General features: G+C 35.7%; 1 long non-coding RNA gene across 1 annotated transcript; it reads right to left on the reverse strand.

Annotated features, from left to right (window-relative positions):
• Positions 1-1,232: 1,232 nt before the first annotated feature.
• On the reverse strand, positions 1,233-2,794 carry LOC108373191 (uncharacterized). Its single transcript, XR_001848941.1, has 3 exons — positions 2,048-2,794; positions 1,860-1,977; positions 1,233-1,797 (listed from the first exon to the last, which is right to left on the reverse strand). It is a non-coding gene; the product is annotated as an uncharacterized LOC108373191 (long non-coding RNA).
• Between the last annotated feature and the right edge of the window lie 6,448 nt (positions 2,795-9,242).

Consider the following 9,242-nt stretch of genomic DNA (forward strand, 5'->3'; position numbering starts at 1 on the left):
GTCTCGACTCTTTTTTGACTAACTTGTAGCAGGTTAAGTGCCGCTTATCAATGCCAGCGTGTCTCACCACATAATCAACAATATTCTCACAGGAGACGGTTGGCACGAAAGACGAAAGGTGCAACCACTTAAAGCGGGCAGCTACTCCAAGATCACTACAATTATTTGATCCCACCACGCGAGTTCGCTTTTGGATGTGCTTTGTCCTTTTACTCTCAGCAGTAAGCCAAACAGGGCTGCGGGTAGGAGAAGGAGGATTAGGCACTTCCGCGGCCGTAGCATTAACAGCTTCAGATTTAGCACTAACACCACCAGTCGGTATATGTTGTGAAACAGGTGGCAAACCAGCAGAAGAAATATTGTTCACAATTACAGGAGCGAGTAAAGATGAATTAGCAGCAACAGAAACATTAGCAGTGCATGGTGTTGTTGGCTTCGTGGTGGTAGTAGTACCCGCAAGTAAATTGGCAGTGCAACCTGCGACAGTATTTGTGTCCATGAGGCCGTCAACATGACGTACTGTTTTAGAGCCACTAGAACTAGCAATCCCGCCAGAATCAGCTTTGCGAGCGGGAGAGATGACGTTAACACTCTGAGCCGATGTGCGCTCAGACAAGACGCTTTTAGAGCCAAACGAAAGAGGGGCAGCGGGAGCCACAACAGCACCAGGCGATGAACAGTAATTATTGTTGTTGTACGAAGCACTAGCATCAAACTCAGCAGCCAACAAACCCACATTAACAGCATTTAAATTGCTTGCATTCAAATTGTTGGTGGAATGCAAAGATAAAATAAGATTTTTTAATGCATCAACTTGAATAGAAAGATCTTTGAATTTAGCATCAAAAGCGTTAGATATTAACTCAATACTACGCCTTTGGGTCCCCATGACCTCGTCGAGAACTTTGCAAAGTTTCTCCGGCATGATAACACAGTCTTAACAGAGGTAAATTAAATGCCGGTTAGTTCATATCGTATTCAGATATGCCTTTACAACACGCACGATGGAATGTTTTCCGGCTAAAACCATTACACGGCACCAAATTCGCGTCAGATCTCGAAAACGCTTTACTACATTTGCCACAGCAGTTGGCCATTACGAAAGAATAAATAAAATATCGGAGCAAAAAGAAAACACGTCTGCACACAACGAGAGCTAGTTTTAATACTATACCTATACCTAGAGGTCGTTTTGAACATATTCACTTAGACATTATTGGTCCTCNATTACAATTGGTGGCTATAACAGAATACCATTTCAGCCACTGGCCACTCAACTGAAGTTCGATTGCCATCCATAATCGACCAATAAAATCGGAATTGAATATGCCTTCACGTTCTGCAGCCTGATAAATATTTTGTAAATGTGTGCTCTGTCCGCTAACGAACTCCAGCCATGACTAAAATATCATATGTGAAGCCTCCGTCTGACTAACGATCGTCAAAGGCATACCAGAAGATGTTTCATCAGCCTACATAGTTTTGCGGCCATCGTCTTCTTCGAGTAGTTTCTTCGATTCCAAAAACTTTACAACCTGTTATCATGCGTGACTGATAAAAATTATAGGAGTAATTGTAACAGCTAATCTGTCATAGATTTTAACTAGATACTACATCACGTGCTTTAGTTGAAATAGTTGAAATAGCTGAGGTGTCGGCAAGCTGTTGGAATTATGAGGAGATGGCGTTTGTCCAGATATCGAAATCATTGCACCGACGGCTTTGACCAGTACTGCTGGTATACATATATTTAGCAAGAACAGCAGTGCTTGCGGCGTTTTGTTCTGCAACAATAGCCTGCAATGATGACATATCCTATGATGTTGTCGAACAAAGATATAAAATTGAAAATGACTAACCTTATTCAGATTGCAAATCGATGCTCTCCAACGTTGTGTACTCATCATCTTCAAATACAAGTTCCTCGCCACGTTATGTATTTTCTATTTATGTACGCTGGTGGGCTATCAGACGCTCCTACAAATGCAAATAAAAATGTTATGAGAAAATAGGATATAAATTTGCACTATGGAATTCCAATGCTCACATTGTACAATAGATGTGTGGGGATTCCGGCTGATTTGGAAGACCATCTTTTGTCACGCCCAGAACGCATTTACCAAGAGGAAAAACCGCAGGGATTGCAGTAGCTCTCCTTGCAATGACCGTTGATGATGCTGTGCTTGTAATTCATGGTCCGAAAAGAAAGAAATTTGCATTAATCAAATGTTAAACACATCAAATCAATAAATTTCAATCTTTTGTTTACCATTTCACAAACTGAGTTACCAAGAAATAGAAACTCACCGCGATGCGATACAAAAATAAAAAAATAAAAACCAACAGGGCTGCATTTTCTTGGTAAACAACATTTTACAACAAGCGCTCAGAGCAATCTGATCCGCAATATTATTTTGGAAAAAATAAGAGTTGAAAAGAGCTTTTACACTTGATTATCATATTATTTAATTAGGGCAAATTATTGTGTAGAATATAATTGTATTATCTCAGACTTTTTTTCAATGTTTTCTAATATTCGTTCTTTTGGCAAGCAAAAGCACCCATGCGCTCAATTTCTTGTGGGGAAATTTGGTCCACATAAAGGACTTTCACCACGAAACAGTTACAAAAACAATAACCTTTTCTACTGTTATACTGTTTGTTTTGAATGCAGCGCTGCTTGTACATACATAAATTTCGCTTTGGACGCCGCGCTGCTTGTACATAAATTTCGCTTGCGCATGCCTGAAGCTGGCAAAGGTTCTTTTTTTATTTTTGCGCTGTGCTGGCTGAGTATAAAAAGAGAAGAGAATAGAGAGCACAGTATACCAGTAGAAAAGGTTTTTGGTCCCCATAAAGGACTTGAGGGTTGCGAGCAACTGTTTTGCCGCATTCAGGGTGCTGTGCAGCAAAATAATGTGGTGAAAAATTTTAACATCGGATAAATGGCGAGAGAAATATTGTTATGCGGTTCATAAGTAAACATGAACGTAATAAAATATTTTATACTTAAATACAACTTATTAGCGCTATTTTCGCAATTCGAAATGATCTTAAAAATATTTGTAGTGAAATATGTACTTTATGAGTTAAATGGAAACTATCTTATATATAAAAATATATTCCGATTTACTTCAATTAAATGATGTAACATGTTTTATATATAGATCTAATTTTAATAATAATATTTATTACTTTCATCTACATTGCTTATATTGTAAGTTTTCACGAGTAGTTGCAGTTTTCTGCAATTGTCTCTGGCCGACTGCACATGTTAAAGCTAAATAATTTCACAATTTCTACCCTATTAAAGGTTTATATTTTAATAAAATGTGATCAATTACCTAAGAATATATAAATTCCGATCAAACTATAGTACTGAATGCTTGACAAACAATTATTTAAATCAAATAATCAATAGTGAACGCGCTCGGAGCGAATTTTGGAACACGGAGCGAATTATGCATATTAACACTAAATAATTTCTAACTTTCTACCATATTATACGTTTATTTTTCAATGTAATATGATTAATTACTGAAGAATATATAAACTCCGATCAAACTTCACTATTGAATGCTTGACAAACAATATTTGAATCAAAAGATCAATAGTGAACGCGCTTGGAGCGAATTTCGGAACACGATATAAAATATGCATTTTAAGACTAAATAATTTCTCATAAGCTTATGTTTTAATATAATATAATTAATTACTGAAGAATGTATTAACTCCGATCAAACTATAGTATTAATTGTTTGACAAACTATTTAAATCAAATGATCAACAGTGAACGGCCTCGGAGCGAATTTGGGAACACTTCATAAAATATTTACAGAGGAAGTATATTTTTTGGTAGAGATCAAAATGTATTTAACAAAGTGTAATTGAATTTGACATTGCTCTCAGAAGAACCATCCTATAAAAACAAATTGAAAAAAAATTGTATGAATTTTGAATCGTTTGTTTATATTTTTTACATAATGGTATCTTAAAAGAGAGGCGCACTGAGTTGTTAATAACACCTTGTTTAATACACCCATGATACAAATATTTAAAGGTAAGACCGGTTGCTCAATTTGTCGGCCATCATTTATTTTTTGAAGTTTGTCTATTTTATAAAATTGAAATTTTGTGAGCAATTCAAATGCCAAAAAAAAGTAAAACAAAAAACAAATAGATGAAAATATTGAAATTTTCATTTATNACATAATGGTATCTTAAAAGAGAGGCGCACTGAGTTGTTAATAACACCTTGTTTAATACACCCATGATACAAATATTTAAAGGTAAGACCGGTTGCTCAATTTGTCGGCCATCATTTATTTTTTGAAGTTTGTCTATTTTATAAAATTGAAATTTTGTGAGCAATTCAAATGCCAAAAAAAAGTAAAACAAAAAACAAATAGATGAAAATATTGAAATTTTCATTTATTTGAGACTGAAAATGAGAATGGATTTGTGAGATTGGAAATTTGAAAACATTTTTGTAATGTTAGCAAACTTCATAAATGTTCAGGCTGCCTCTCAGCGGTTTTACCTTCAGATTTTTGTATCATGAATACACCTTGGTCGAGATATCACGAACAAGTTTTCCTTTATTTATTTTTACTTTTACCACGAAACAGCTACAAAAACAAAAACCTTTTCTACTGGTATACTGTGATAGAGAGACATACGTATGTGGTTTATTGATGCTCTCTAAACACAAACGCGTGAAAGGCAAACGGTCCAGCAATGCGTGGTATTGTTGATCAACTTAATACTTTAATTAAACATACTTATCGACCCAGTACATCAGCTGTTTGGCTCTCATGTTTCTTTTGGGTTTTAATTTTATATATAGTATAGGTAAGCATGATGCATAGAAAAAATTTCGATGAATAAAATATTTTTCTCGGATTCAAAACTATCCTATCTTTTAAGTAGGAACCAACAATACACACCCACAAACTTTCATTGAAATTGGTGTAGCGGTTTCGGAGATTACCGTAAACGAACACAGTGACACGGGATTTTTATATATTTAGATAAGCACGATGCGAGAAGCATAGAAAAAATTTCGATAAATAAAAAAAATTTTCTCGGGTCCAAAACTATCTTAGCTTTTATCTTGGAGCCAACAATGCACACCCACAAAATTTCATGGAAATCGGTTAAGCGGTTTCGGAGATTAGCGTAAACGTACAGTGTCACGGGATTTTTATATATTAAGATATGCACGATGCGAAAAGCATAGAATAAATGTCGATGAAAAATAACATTTCTTCTCGGGGTCAAAACTGTCCTATCTTTTAAGTTGGAACCAACAATACACACCCACAATATTTCATTGCAATCTGTTAAGCGGTTTCGGATATTAGCGTAAACGAACACAATGACACGGGATTTTTATATATTAGGAAGATAAGTACCTTGGGAGATTGGACACCGACGCTCCAGCTCTGAAAGTATTCAACGCGGTACCCGCTGCTGGTAACAGAGGAAGGCCTCCTCTGCGTTGGAAAGACCAGGTGGAAAAGGGCTTGGCACAGAAAAGAAACGACTGGCGTGCTTTGTTGAAGTCGGCCAAAATCGCTTAGGCGGTTACAGCGCCAAATAAGAAGAAGAAGACGGCATAGAAAAAAATTCGATAAAAAAATTTTTTTTCGGGTTCAAGGCTATCCCTTCTTTTCCGAGGTGTGTCAGACGAAACAGGTTTAAGAAAGTTTCAGTTAAAAAATATTCTAAAGAAGGTTGCCACTTGTTTACAAATTTAAATTCAACGTATTCCATAGGTTAAATTAATTACTTTGGTAGTCTTACTTATCAATCAAAACTGCTTTGAAGATATATTATTTCGAAATTACATGCAGGAGGGTTGCCGCCAGTTTTAAAATTTAAACGCAACTTGAATATGAATCACAATACGGGCGTGAGACGTTTTAGTTTAAAAATAATTTTAAGAAGATTGCCACCTGTTCACAAAGTAAAGTTCGATGAATGCAATAGGTTTATAAGTATTAATCAAAATGGCTTTGAAGAAACTTCCCCAAAAACATGTAGCAGGGTTGTCACCCGTTTTAAAATTTAAATGCATCTTGAATTAAAGGAATTAGGTAATTTAAATATGCATATTTGGGTGTCAAACGGAAAAGGTTTAACAAGGTTTTAGTTTGACAATATTTTTACAGTCTTGCCATCTGTTTAAAAAGTCGAATTTATTTCAATTATACATAAATTACTGTATGAAATCTTAAAATATGCGCGACAAACGAAAGATTATTAGGAAATATTTAACTTAAACAGTCAGAATACTAAAGAGGGCTGCCATTAATATTCATCACTAGTGCGAAAAAATAATAGTGTGACGTCAGCGAAAGGGTGGATGCTGTCAAATCGAGAAAGAAGGGATTAGCGGCCCGCGGAAGGCGTCACCTTTGTTTCGCTGCATCGAAAATTGCATCTACTCTTCAGCTTCTTAAATTTGAAAGTACGTTCGGTACAGCAACATTATTTTAGGTACATTTATAACGTAGTAAAATATTGTTTCTTGTCAGTCCAAAAGATGTTCTGGTACAGAAAAAAGATGTGGTCCACCAACTATCAAAAATATATGCACATGTTTACTGTTTTGGTACATATATCTACTTTTAGGTACAACTTTTCGGCAAATAGGTACAATATGAAAATTGAATATTCAGCACTAGTGCGAAGAAATAATAATGTGACGTCAGCGTTAGCGGTCCGCGGAAGGCGACACCTTTGTTTCGCTGCATCGTGTGTAATACTCCTATATTGGCAGTAACAGCTAGCACCGTCTGAAAACATTACAGTAAAGGTATAGGCCCCTATTATGAGTTGCATTCGATCTTCGGCTGTGGTCGAAAGTGCTGATCAAACGAATTTTGATTTGGTATTATGACGCTCATTCGATGAAGAATAGCGCTATTATGAATTTCGCTCGTTTAGGTTGTTAACAATAGTATATTTTTTATCCCTGAGAAGCTTTGTTTACAAATCTAGCAAACTAAATTGTGAGCTTACATATATGTATGTAAATTTGTGCAAATTAAAATGAAGTAAAGAAGAAAGCGAGTTTATAAAAATGAGAATAAAAGCACGGTCATTCACGCAAATCATGCTGAAATCAAGTAATTTCGCTTTGTAAAATCTGTCAATAAATTAAATAATTTATCATAAATCGAGAACCAGATGAGGAATAAAAGGATTTTTCATTTATTTTAGCCCCTACTTTTGAGTAATTAAAAAAAAAATGTCTAAAAGTATGCATCCATTTGTTTTTTGAAATCAAGTACAAACCACGCACTCGTACGTACACTTGCTTATCTCATATCTAAAGAAAATGTGAACGTATTTGGCTTATGTGAAGTAATTTCATCGAAACAAAGTAATTTATGCTGTAAAGTGAACATAGTTTTACGGACTTCTGGTTCAACGATTCGTCAGAGGTTTAGAGTTTAGTAAACTGACCAGGGCCCTTACTCTGTAGTTTGATTCGAAAGGCCGTTCTATTCGAAAAGAAAAATCGATTCAAGCGTACATTCGTAATCCATAGTTCGTTCGAATAAACTTTCGAAGATATTCGAAAATAATAAGCAACACTGTTCCCCAAATGTCAAACGCAAAGCAAAATACTAATAGAAAGTAAAACCAAAACAAACACATTAGTTGCGTTCCAGATGCTTCACGATATTCACGAAATTCACGATTTGCAGGAACAGCTGTTTTCCCTATTAATAACCCTTATGGGAGGTGGTCACCTGGAACGACTTCCTGTAAAAACCTGCAAATCGTGAAGCATCTGGAACGCAACTATTGAAACTGCTTACATTTCTATTGTGAATAAAAGTGGAAATCTTTAAATAAAGAATTAGCAAATGGATTCAGTGGCGTTATGGTTAGATGATGAAGTGACGGAGCGTGTGCAATTGAGAGCGATCAGGGAGAATGCCAATATATTCAATGATAAATGGTAAAAATATTGTTTTATTTGTAGACTATCTTTATGTATTCATAATTATTCCTTTACAGTTTTGCACATAATTTTCGTCTAAACAAGCAAGCGTTTCTGTCATATATGTAATACTCCTATATTGGCAGTAAGAGCTAGTACCGTCCGAAAACACTACAGTACAGATATATCAATAAACACGTACGAAAGAAAAGGAACACATACGTTTATAAATAAACATGTACACGACACATTTACAAAACCGCCACTCAAGTACACAATACATTGACAAAAACAGTACTAGACTGTCTCGCTTTGATTTCGAAATGCTTACACATTGAGATGTTAGCTTACTACCAATATAGAAGTATTACATATGTGGTTTCTGTACGTTTTAAACACAATTATACCGGAGTTAAACACTCCCGAAAATCAATAGCTATTCCGCCAATTTTAGAGCTGGCCGCCGCACTAAAACTATTGGGACACGGAGGATACCAGCATCAGATTGGTCAAGATTAACATGTAGGTCTTTTGCAGCAGTCAATGTCCCATCACATTACCTTCGCAAGTTCGGACGCAGTGGAAACAGAGGCAAAAATCTATTTTTATGAAAAATGTGGCATTCCAGGCGTGTTATAGCAATAGAGCTGTCAAACTATCGATAGAAATCAGCTAAGCTAACTACCGGAATTCATACAACTACATCGATTCGTAATATAGAATAACAGAATGCAGGCGTTTATCGTGCATCGTATGAATTCATAATAACTAGGGGGAATATTTCATTTGTTAAAAAGCATCAAAAAGAAAATTTATATTTTCATTAATTATGTAATTTTTGTTAAAACAATTCTTATGTAACTCTTTTTTTTTTAGTTAATTTTATATGTACTTTTAGAACTTCAAGTGGATATTAATTTTAAAGCAGTTCATAAAAGATCACTCGACGACCCAATAAGTTTTGTTAATAGATAGAATCATATCATCGTTTTCAGTGAACCCAGCCCTATTAAAATTCATTCCGACTCAGCGGATGTGGATGGTATTAGAAAATACTGCATTGCGCATGTTATTCTCTTCTTCTTTATTGGCGCTGTAACCGCCTAAGCGATTTTGGCCGAGTCCAAAACAGCACGCCAGTCATTTCTTTTCTGTGCTAACTGACGCCAATTGGAAATGCCAAGTGAAGCCTCCACCTGGTCTTTCCAACGCAGAGGAGGCCTTCCTCTGTTACCAGCAGCGGGTACCGCGTTGAATACTTTCAGAGCTGGAGCGTCGGTGTCCA

The sequence above is a fragment of the Rhagoletis zephyria genome, unplaced genomic scaffold, assembly GCF_001687245.7.
Source record: "Rhagoletis zephyria isolate East Lansing unplaced genomic scaffold, Rhagoletis_zephyria_1.1 Rzeph_scaffold_00004, whole genome shotgun sequence".
Taxonomy (NCBI): domain Eukaryota; kingdom Metazoa; phylum Arthropoda; class Insecta; order Diptera; family Tephritidae; genus Rhagoletis; species Rhagoletis zephyria.